The sequence below is a fragment of the Lepus europaeus genome, chromosome 9 (genome assembly GCF_033115175.1).
Source record: "Lepus europaeus isolate LE1 chromosome 9, mLepTim1.pri, whole genome shotgun sequence".
Taxonomy (NCBI): domain Eukaryota; kingdom Metazoa; phylum Chordata; class Mammalia; order Lagomorpha; family Leporidae; genus Lepus; species Lepus europaeus.
The window spans coordinates 78,948,592-78,960,877 of NC_084835.1; the positions used below are offsets into that span (position 1 = coordinate 78,948,592).

At 40.6% G+C, this 12,286-nt stretch overlaps 1 pseudogene; it reads left to right on the forward strand.

Annotated features, from left to right (window-relative positions):
• The first annotated feature begins 9,502 nt into the window (after positions 1 to 9,502).
• Positions 9,503 to 10,650, forward strand: LOC133766342 (nuclear receptor corepressor 1-like; annotated as a pseudogene).
• Positions 10,651 to 12,286: the final 1,636 nt, after the last annotated feature.

Here is a 12,286-nt window from a genome sequence, read left to right on the forward strand (position 1 = left end):
CTGTTGAGGAACAGTGTTTTTTATTTTCATACTATTTGTTGAATTATTTACTTAACATAGAGTTATAATCATATGTGTATAAAGTTAATTGAAAATAGATATTAGTAAAAAATAAGAATGAGAATAGGAGAGGGAGGAGGAAGAGAGGTAGGAGAGTGGGTGGCAAGGTGGGTTAGGTGGGAAGAATTATCATGTTTCTAAAGTTGTAATTATGAAACGTATGAAGTTTGTATTCTTTAAATAGGTTTCCAGGGAAGAAAAAATAAATACTGTAGGACCATGTTGTAATGTGCACTTTGCCTATTTGTGGGACTATGATTTCATGATGTAATTGACTGAGTATATTAGGTCAAATTCTAGCTGCATGGTATCAAGGTCATGTTGGTAGATAAACTCTATTTGGGATGTTAGTCACAAGGCTGAGCATACGGGTGTCCTGAGCATGTGTAAATCAACTGTGCTTAGGAATTCAGGTGGAGCCATCGTGGTTCTCTGAGCTACAGTGGAAGTCCCTAAAACTCCAACACATTCACTGCTTACTCCCACTTTCAAAAAGAAAGTATTCAAAAATAAGCATTTTTGCACTTGGCATTGTAGCATAGCCAATAAAACCTGAGACCTGTGAGGCCAACATCCCATATTGGCTTCAGTTCAAATCCAGTTGTTTCAATCCAGCTCCCAGCTAATGTGACTGGGAAAGCAGCAGAGGATGGCCCAAGTACTTGTGCCCCTGCCACTCATGTGGGATATCTGAGAGAAATTCCAGGCTCCTGCCTTGAGAAATGGCCCAGCCCTGGCTTTTGCAGCTATTTGAGGAGTGAACCAACAGATGGAAGACATCTCAGTCTTTGTCTGTCTGTCTGTCTGTCTGTCTCTCTCTCTCTCCCTCCCTCTCCCCTTCAAATACATAAATCTTAAAAAAAAAAAACTTTTTATCAATTTTTCCTGGAAATTGGAGAAAAATAGTGGAAATTCTAGAGTTTAGAGAAGTAAATAATTGTTGAAAAACATGAACAAGAATATTAAGGATCTGAGAAGGGTTTGAGCACACATATGCAAAAGCAGGTACTGGAGAATTTTTCTTTACCATAACCTTAGTGAAGTAATTAATTAATGAATCTCATTCATTTGTAAAAATCCAAAGATGGGAAATATTTATTGCCAAAACAATAATTCCATACTACCCTGATACCACAAACTGATAAAAATCCTTGATCTTCCTTCCTAGAGTAGAATGAATCCAAAAGAAATCTCTAAGAGATAATATTTCCAACTCAGTAATGATGATTTGAAAACTAGGCATTCACCATTATCTGTTCAGCAACAGAGAACAGGAGATTAGCTCAAGCAGAGTCTCAAGAGCCTCCCTCTCCTCTAGTCCTGGCAAAGCAAGGTAGATTGTGTGTCACATAACGCTTTACTTGACAGACTGCTACCCTGGGGGAATCCAGTATCCAAATGTAAGTCCTTGGACTCAACCACCTGCTCTCAATTCCAAAACCTGATCTCTAGTAATTGTGAAAAATTCAGAGCTTTGGATAATGAACTGTGCTGGTGAAGGTTTCCAAGTTTCAGAAAATAAAGAAAGGGGAACATTGACTCATTTAACAATTTTTTGGAGTTTTATTAGCATGTAAATGATATTTACATATAAACTTCATATGTGTCTCATATTGTAAGATTTCTACTTTGTTCACTTAAAAAAATTGTTATAACAGCCCTTCTGATTACATGCCAGGAATTTCCACTTAGGTTGAAATGCAATTTTATGATTATGTCTTGGGTCCAAGACCAATTTTAAAAGCAGGGAGAAATTGATCCATGGAGGTAAAATTATCATGAGGTCAAGAAGTGAAGGAATATTCTTTCCACCAAGGGGTAGCACAGATGCATGGATCTCCATAGAGGTCAATACATCCGAGGCAATCTTATCGACCGACAGATAGGGCTGAGCATCCCATCAGTTCCTTTGCTGCATGCCTCTGAGGTACACAGAGAAATATCAGATATGACAGCTGTAAAGCTGGAGGCTTGAGGATTGTAATGCTACCCGAAAGCATCAGATCTGTAGGAGAGGTTTGGAGGAAGATCCTCTCCCATCTGTCTCTCAGCAACACAAGAAATAAAGAAGCTCATTTTAAGTTTAAAAAACAGAAATAATTACTTCATCTTTAGATCATTACTGCGTGTTTACCATCCTGAAATTTTTTTGTACCATCAAACTCAGTTAAAATCAAAAATAAAATCTTTAATTTTAATGAAGGTATTACTAGTGAAAAAATTTTGGTTAAAGGAAGAGCAACAAATTATTTACTTCAATTCTATCTATAAACAGAAGTAAGTTTAAATAATGCATATTTTAATAATTTTTAAAAGTCTGAATATATTTAAATATATGATAAATGGGTTAGAGATATTTTATATGATGAATAAAATTTGATATATATTAATAATACATTAATATAATAATAAATTATTATGTTAAAATATAATAAAAACATTAGGGTTTTCCCGAAATGGTAGAAAATATGAATCTATTTTGCTTTTTATTTAAGTAATAGCACACAGTCTATTTGCTCCTGTATCTGCAACAGAGGAAATAACTAGACACATAGTACTCAAGCTACATCTGATTCCAAGGCACTTCATAAAATGAAAGGAAACAAATATGCTTATACTTGAATCTAGATGTATATATCTATGCAAAATACAGTAAGCCTATGTGTAAGAATTATGTCAAATTTTAAAAGAGCCACAATCCTTTCTTTTTTCTTCTACAACACTTTTTTAGAGAGTGAGGGTTCATAACAAGTCCAACACAGGAACTTACTTCTGGTTCATGATAAGATTTCTGACCTAGAAATTCAAAACCATTGAATTAATCTCATCCTTCACCAATATCAAAAAGACAATTGATGCTCATCAAAAGTATTTCGAGTAAAAGAATGTGCAGAACCTGAAAAAAAGTAGACAAAGAGTACCTAGACATCTAGTGTCCACAGCACCCTCAGATTTATGTCAACAAAGTGGCGATTATCAGGGTTCTGCTAGTTGGTAATTCTCTCCCTTTGGAATAGGAAACAACTATAAGAAGCAATGGGGGGCAGCGCCGTGGCTTAACAGGCTAATCCTCCGCCTTGCGGTGCTGGCACACCAGGTTCTAGTCCCGGTTAGGGCGCCGGATTCTATCCCGGTTGCCCCTCTTCCAGGCAAGCTCTCTGCTATGGCCCGGGAAGGCAGTGGAGGATGGCCCAAGTGCTTGGGCCCTGCACCCGCACGGGAGACCAGGAGAAGCACCTGGCTCCTGGTTTCGGATCAGCATGATGTGCCGGCTGCAGCGGCCATTGGAGGGTGAACCAAAGGCAAAAAGGAAGACCTTTCTCTCCATCTCTCTCCCTCACTATCCACTCTGCCTGTCCAAAAAAAAAAAAAAAAAAAAAAAAAAAAAAAAAAAAAAAATTTAAATTAAAAAAAAAAAGAAGCAATGGAAGCAAGAACTATATTTCATACATGATGAAAGATATAATTTGATGTTGGGAAAGACAGAGAATATATATTCAATTTATTACCCACTGTTCAAAAATGATATTGTTAATTTTTTAAAGATCTATTTATTTACTTGAGAGGCAGAGTCACAGAGAGAGAGAGGGAGAGACATTGATCCACCCATCAATCCATCCACTTGTTCAGTCAACATGTTAAACATAGAGTATGTGCCAGGCATCATGTTTGTAATGCAAAGATAAATAAAATATACTCTTCTTCCTAAGAATTGCACATCCAGTGGGATAGATATCAGATCAGTCTAACACAATTGAAATTGAGTGTTGCATATATGATAAAAGATGTAAGATAGAGTGGTACCATATAAAGATAGTGATCAAAACTTCAGAGAGGATAGAGGAAACATGAGCTAAGTGTTGAAAGCTGAGTAAGAATGGCTGGCATTGTGGTGTCATGGGTAAAGCCACCGCCTGTGACACCAGCATCCCATATGGATGTGGATTCAAGTCCTGGCTGCTCCACTTTTGATCCAACTCCCTACTAATGGTATGGGAAAGGCAGTGGAAGATGGCCCAGGTGCTTAGGCTCCTGTGTCCATGGGGAAGACGCAGATGAAGCTCCTGGCTCCTGTCTCCACTGTGGCTATCTTGGGAGTGAACCAGTGGATTGAAGATCTCTCTATTTCTCCCTGTCTCTCCATAACTCTGACTTTTAAATAAACAAATAAATGTTAATAAAAATGAGTATGGGGGCCAATGCTGTGGAATAGCGAGTAAAGCCGCCTCCTGCAGTGCCTGCATCCCAAATGGGCTCTGGGTGGAGTTATTTTCCAGAATGAATTCCATTAGCAACTCTTTTCTACTGAAAGGCCATGTGTAAGTGCCCTTAAAAGGGTGTGCTTCTTTCAAGTCCTTTGGTCTCTCTGGTTGTCTACCACTATTCATATATCTAGAACATATACTTTATCCTTTCCTTGTAGGCATCATCTCAATGTCTAGCAGCATGTCCAGAAGACCATTACATGCATCATGGTTAACCACATTCATTATTGTTCACTGTATTTATCCACCTGTGTCACAGACCACAAGAATTTAGGGGCAGGCATTTGGCCCTGTGGTTTGATGTCACTTGGGATGCTCATATCCCATATCTGAGTGCCTGGGTTCGGGTCCTGGCTCTGCTTCTGATTCCATCTTCCCACTAATGAACACCCTGGGAGGAAGTGATATTGGCACAGATTGTGGGAGCACTGTAACTCAGGTAGGAGATTCAGATTGAGCTGAAACCATGGCTTTGGCCTGGCCCAGGCCCTAACTGTTGCAGGAATTTGGGCAGTGAAACAGCAGAATGGAAATATCTCTGTCTCTGCCTTTCTCCATCTCTTTTATCTCCTTGCCTCTCAAATTAATAGTTTATTCCTCCATCTACTATGATGGTATACCTAATGAAATAACTTCTTCCCACTCCCACTTCTTCCTACTTTCCTCAGCCTCTGGTTTAAAAAGAAATTAAAAAGCTAATAGAGTGGCTGGCACTGTGGTGCAGTGCCAGCATCCCATATGAGCACTAGCTCAATCCCAGCTGTTCAGCTTCTGATCTATCTCCCTGCCAATATGTCTGGAAAAGCAGCTGAGTATGAGCCAAGTGCTTGTGCCCCTACTACCCTGTGCAGAAAGCCAGGTGGAATCCAGGCTACTGACTTCTGCCTGACCCAGCCCTGGCCCTTGCAGCCATTTGGGGAGTGAACCAATGGATGTAAGATCTCTCTCCATCTCTCCCTCTCTCTATAACTTTTTTTTGACAGGCAGAGTTAGACAGTGAGAGAGAGAGAGACAGAAAGGTCTTCCTTCTGTTGGTTCACCCCCCAAATGGCCGCTACGGCCGACACGCTGCGGTGATCGGAAGCCAGGAGCCAGGTGCCTCCTCCTGGTCTCCCATGCGGGTGCAGGGCCCAAGCACTTGGGCCATCCTCCACTGCACTCCTGGGCCACAGCAGAGAGCTGGACTGGAAGAGGAGCAACTGGGACAGAATCTGGCGCCCCAACCAGGACTAGAACCTGGTGTGCCAGCGCCACAGGCAGAGGATTAGCCAAGTGAGCCGTGGCGCTAGCCATAACTCTTTCAAATAAATTAACTTAAAAAAAAAAACTAGTAGAGAATAATTTGAATGTATTTAAAATAAAGAAATGATAGATTAAGGGAATACACCAACTAGGTACCCTGATTGGTCACTACCTAATGTACACATGAACCAAAATATCACAATATACCCTATAATAATATGTACAATTATTATGCATCAGCCAAAATTTAAAAAAAAGACTATTCAATTATCTTAACCGCTTGGTAGTTTCTGGGGGTGTGGTGTGTGACAAAGCAGTAGATCCCATTGTCTTCCACCCCTTGCTGTGCCTCCTTTGCTGAGAAGTAGGTCTCTTAATGACATGATATTATTCAATGTTAAGTGTCAGTGGTTCAAACTCCCTGTAAGAACTCAAATGTGATGCTGGCAGCAAAGGAAACTACACCTTCAGAGAATGTGTTAATTTCAACCAAAGGAATTGCTCAGGATAAAAAGGTTTTAAGAGTCAAGTGCTACTAAGCTGACCTGCTCAGCACATGCTACTTCAGGGTCTCATCCCTAATTTCAGTTGCTGACAGGTGTTGCTGAGAAGGATCCTTGATGAGGGTCCCACGTTGTTTAGTGTGTTTATAGCCCCTATCCCTGCCATCATTGCTACAGCATTCATTTTCCTAATATGCCTATAATTAGTCACCAGTGACAGGGCTGGCTAATGTCAACCAGCTGTGTAAATCTATTTGGTTGTTTAGTGTTGATTTAAAGATTAATTATTCTGGAAAATGTAAATTAGTGACACAAACGTCTTCACCCTTTGTACCCACTTCTTTGTGTCCATTCAAATGTCTCTGTCCCAATTCTCCTTGTCCTGATCTCCCAAAATTTTCCCTTCAGGGCCCTGACTAACTTCCTGACCATTCACTACGGCCCGGAGTTTGTCCATATTCTTGATTAGGCCACTTCTCTTTCTCTACTACTTTGATGACCAGAGGCACAGCACAGAGCTCTTCCCTTTGTGCACATTTTCCTGCAGCAATGTCTTTCACAGCCACCTCTAAGTGTGTTTGTTGGGCATCAGATGTCTATATTCAGCTAGCACCAACGCACTGAACAATCAAACTGAATCACCCATGAACAAGCCTTTGTTTTTTTTATCTTCTTTCCATTCATTATAAGAGAACTGACTTCATGTCCGTATGGGTATGAGAGGAAAAGCAGCAACAAACCTATAGTGAGGTATCATAGCTGATCTATGATAATGAATATTATCATATGTTAATGAAATTTGCTTGTCTCATTTACACTGCTCATGCTAATGCTATACACATCATTCCCATCTCATGGTGGATTGCTGCTGAGCCTGCTTAAGCTTATAACTTGATTGATCACATGAAGTCCACTCAAAGTGGAAACCTCTGGTCACATAGACATTCATGCCTCATGGTTAGACACCCCATCAATATCAGGGCTTAGTAGAGCAATGAGAGATCAGTCTTGAATGGTGCTGCAAGTGTCACAGGTGCCTTTCTCTAGAAACCAAATGATGTATATATTGTAATTTTCCTATTACATTTTGCCTTGGCATCATTCCAGCAAAAAAACAAAACAAAAAAAATTTGCTAGACCTATGACTCAAGTGACAGAGCTACTCCTGGACTATCTTCAGAATCCTGCTGAAAGATGTCAGCCTGTCATGTCATTGGATAAATTGTTCAGAGAAATATTGTCAAATTCAGAATATGCTACACTCAAAACTTGAAGAAGCACAAGAAAGTACATGTTTCTTCCTTAAATTAGGATATGAGAGTCACTCTTTTGACCATAATAACACACATGAAAAATATTGTTATTCTCACATGCAAAATATACTCACTTGCTCTCATCTAAAAATCTAAACCTTATCTGATCGTACCATTAAACCCAAGCCTTGTGATTTATAGCAAGTGTGGACATGTATCCTCTTCATCCAGAGGCCTATAAATTTAAATAAGGAAGGATTGAAACAAACAAGTAAATTTTTACAACATACATAAATCACCCCACTTGGGCAACAGAGACAACATGACTCCCAGCAACACTCTAATTTGAAAAGGAGAAGAAAGGGAAACACCCAGAAGTCACAGTCAAGGGAAACTTGGAATCCCTGCTAGCAAGCATTACTATGTCCCTCTTCTCTGGAGGTAAGGAATATTCCTTGATTAGACCTCCTTCTGTATCCCAGGAGTAGCTCTCAATCTGTAGCTTCCCATGGCTTTTATCTTAATATTCTGAAAAAATTACTCGTTTTTCATCATTTTGTCCAATTCTAAAGAGCATGATAGGAGACGTGCCCTCCAGGACAGCTGAACAGCTTTCTTAGCTGAATTTCTGTCTGCAAGACTGAGAACTCGGAAGTTACTGTAGATATTAGAAAACCTCCATCCCTTCTAGCCCTGGCTAGTGCTACTCACGCAGCATCTCCCCAAATGCCTGAGGGTTTTATGCACTTGGTTACAGTAAGCTACACTTACAAAAATGACAAAGTTAGGGTTTTAGGATATATTTTATTTATATAACCTGTTTTTATGGAAGTCACAAACCTTTGACTACTTTAAGTGCCATTGGATCATCAGAATTCCTGTGGGACCATACTTCCTAGAAGCCCTTTTATCCCCTGAGAGGATGCTGTAGATGCCACTTTAATCCTCCCAAATGTCTTAACAAAGCGCAGGATTTGATTTGGTCTATGATTTGGTCTATGCCCCTAAGCTACATTTTAAAGACCCTTGATTTTATCTTTGCCCAGCGGCTGTATCTTAATTTGATACTATTTTACCGTCTGGCAATATTAGGAAAGCTAAACGGTTATAAAGAGAGTATTACAGTACATTTTGGAAGCTTTTTATTGTTTCTTCGTTCTATTTAGTTAGTACATAGTTTTTTTCTGTTCTCATATTTTTTAAATATGTTATTTAATCCAAATAAATGTAATAGATCACATATTCTGCACTCTGCCTGGAATCCACCTTGCCCAAATCCTCAAATTAATTAAATGCTGTCAACTTTCCAGATTATCACATGACAGTTTTTATGATTATTTTATGACTACACCATTTCTAAGCTTCCCATGTTAGCTCTATTCTGTCCTAAAATTAATGATTCCTGTTTTAGTCTGCTGCTTAATTAGTACTCATCTTCAAGTACAATTTTTGCATGAGTTTTGTGCTGTATAACATCTTCAAAAATAAATGGCATAAAAAAACTGCAATTTTTTGTCAAGCATTCAAGTCCTTGGCTGGAGTATCTCTGTTTTTGTTGCTTTGGCCCATTCACACATTTGTGTACCTAATGACTTTGGTTGTGCTCACTTAGATAACTCTTTTTTTATTTTTATTTTTATTTTTTTTTTTACACTGCAAAAAGGTCATCTATTTACATGAGTGATTTAAAGACATTATGGTTTTCTTTACAAACAGATGTAGGAACAGGAATTGTCCACTTTTAAAAACTCTACATTTCAACCCTCCACTATTAGAATCCACTGAATTGCGGCGTATCAAAGGCTATTTTCTGTTTCTTCCCGTTTGATGCTCCAAATGAATTTCCATCATTTCTCCATCATCTATGGCCCTGGCTCTCCTGAAAAGTCTCTGGGCACAAATCATATGGGCAGGTTTTTGACCTGCAATTAAAATACCCGAGAACGAGCCCCTCCCCATGCCATGTCCCCCGTCTGTGTGATTCAGTCGTCACTGTCCGACAGTGTCTCGTATTGTGCTGAGAGCAGCGGGGCGGGCTCTCGCTCCCAGATCCTGTTCTGTTGGTGAGGAGCTGCCTGGTTCACAGCAGAGGGGGCACATGTGATCGGTGTTGGTGGCGTGCTGCTGAGCATCCGCAGTGTCAGGGGGTTATAAGGGAACTGTGTTGAGCCTGTTGAAGATGGCCTGTCTTCCCAGGCCCACCCTGGCGTCTGCCTGTGGTAGTCCCCCTCGGAATGCACAGAGGAGACCATCTCCACAGCAGCAGCTGCCCCCTTCCTCACAGGCAGAGGGGATGGGACAAGTGCCCAGGACCCATCGGCTCATCACACTTGCCGATCACATCTGTCAAATTATCACACAGGATTTTGCTAGAAATCAAGTTCCCTCGCAGACTCCCCCGCAACCTCCCACTTCTACATTCCAAAATTCACCCTCTGCTTTGGTGTCAACGCCTGTGAGGACTAAAACATCAAGTCGTTACAGCCCCGAGTCCCAGTCTCAGTCTGTTCACCATCAGAGACCAGGTTCCAGAGTTTCTCCAGAAAATCTTGTGGATAAATCCTGGGGAAGCAGGCCTGGAAAATCCCCAGAGAGGAGTCACATCTCTTCAGAGCCCTACGAGCCCATCTCCCCACCCAGGTTCCAGTTGTGCATGAGAAGCAGGAAAGCATGCTGCTCTTGTCTCAGCGGGGAGCTGAGCCTTCGGAGCAGAGGAGTGATTCCCGCTCACCAGGCAGTATTAGCTACTTGCCTTCATTCTTCACCAAGCTTGAAAACACATCACCCATGGTTAAATCAAAGAAGCAGGAGATTTTTCGTAAGTTGAACTCCTCTGGTGGAGGTGACTCTGATATGGCAGCAGCTCAGCCAGGAACTGAGATCTTTAATCTGCCAGCGGTTACCACATCAGGCTCAGTTAGCTCTCGAGGTCATTCTTTTGCTGATCCTGCCAGTAATCTTGGTCTAGAAGACATTATCAGGAAGGCACTCATGGGGAGCTTTGATGACAAAGTAGAGGAGCACGGAGTGGTCCTGTCGCAGACTGTGGGAGTAGAGCCTGGTGGCGCCAGCACGTCAGTTGTGACCAGTAGTGAGACACGGAGAGAGGAAGGGGACCCATCACCTCATTCAGGAGGCGTTTGCAAACCAAAGCTGATTAGCAAGTCAAACAGTAGGAAATCAAAATCTTCCATCCCTGGGCAGGCCTACCTGGGAAGTGAACGGCCCTCTTCGGTCTCCTCTGTGCATTCTGAGGGGGACTATCACTTAGATAACTCTATTTCAAACATGATCCTATGGATTAGCCAAGCAGCTCTGCAAAATTAGGCTCAAACATTCTTCAACCAGAAAACTAGCTAGGGCATGCCATTGTCATGGCAATAGCATAAGTACAAGAGGACACACACTACAGAGGCAGGATAGAAAGAAGGTTAGCTTAGACAGAAAGGATAGGTAAACAATTAGCATAGGCCAGTGACTCAGTATGCAGCAAACATTAGCAAAGTCACCACTATTTCCTAATAAGAAAGAGACCCTTGTCATCTATAAATAAGCAGCCAGAGTAGTAAAGTGGGCAGATAATCAAAAATCATTGCTTAGAAATTTTTACTGCTACAATTTTGACTTCTGAGTAACCTTCACACCACTGGTAGGACACATAAGATGAGAATGAAACATGATTATGTTAGATCCTGTTATCTCAACTGTATCTGTGCAAACATAGAAACTGAATATGGCAAAAGACGCTCCCATGATCAGCAAAGGGTGTTACCTGGTGCCCAAAAAAACTGATAAAAACATTTACTTCCATCCCTGAGCGCTGCAGAAACTCACCTTCTGAGGCTGCCTTCACCTTGCCTATTGGGTATACATTTCTGCTCTGTCCATAAATCCTTTCTTCCCATTAACCTTTATCTGTGTCTCATCTCCAAATTCTTTGCTGTGTTAGTGAGGAGAACCTGGACCCTGTGCCTCCTTTTCGTGCTCCAATATACTTCAATCCCTACAGAATGGAAAAACCTTTGTTTTTAAAGTTTCATTGGCCAAAGCAAGTAAACCCATTATCCAACCCAGAATCCAAGAATGGCTAAGGGCAGTCTATGTTTTGTGGAAAGAATTACACATTTTCATGGAAAATATGCTGGTTAAGGAAGCAGTGAGATCTAGATTTTTGTGGACAAGATACTTAATTTGGAAAAATTTTGTTCAAAAATGTCTATAAGAATATAATATATCGAGAAATAATTGAAGTCAAAGTCTTGGTGATGTCTGCACTGGAAAAATAGATGCTGGCAACACTGGTGCATGGACACATTAAAATTCTACAGTGTACCCACTGTGAAAAGGCAAAAGGAGGTAACACCTTGGAAGAAATACAAATTTATTGAGCTAGATAGCAAAATAGAAATTGGCAGAAGAGATAAAGAGCAAGTATTCATTTATAAAATAAAGCATAAATGAGTGCTGTAGTAGATATTAGAAGGAAAAAATGAGGATAAAAGAAGTGATAAAATGTGCAGAAAGGCCAATAAGGTTGAAACCTGGAAATAAATAATTGCATTTGACAATTAAGGGGTCTTTATTTTCATGTAAATTGTATGAAGCAAATATTTACTTTGTTCTTGGTATAATGATATCTAAATATAGGTCCTGGGTCATACCATCTAACTCCAAATTTGCTTGCCTTAGATTAACTTAGTAGACATAAAACCTTGAGCATCATTTTTCCTGGAACAAACTAAATATTAACATTCATCAACATCTACATCTAAGACATTCTTACAATTAAATGCCTATGGAAAAAATAATTCAAATTACAAAAGCTGGAAGAGGCCGGCGCCGTGGCTCAGTAGGCTAATCCTCCGCCTTGCGGCGCCGGCACACCGGGTTCTAGTCCCGGTCGGGGCACCGATCCTGTCCCGGTTGCCCCTCTTCCAGGCCAGCTCTCTGCTGTGGCCAGGGA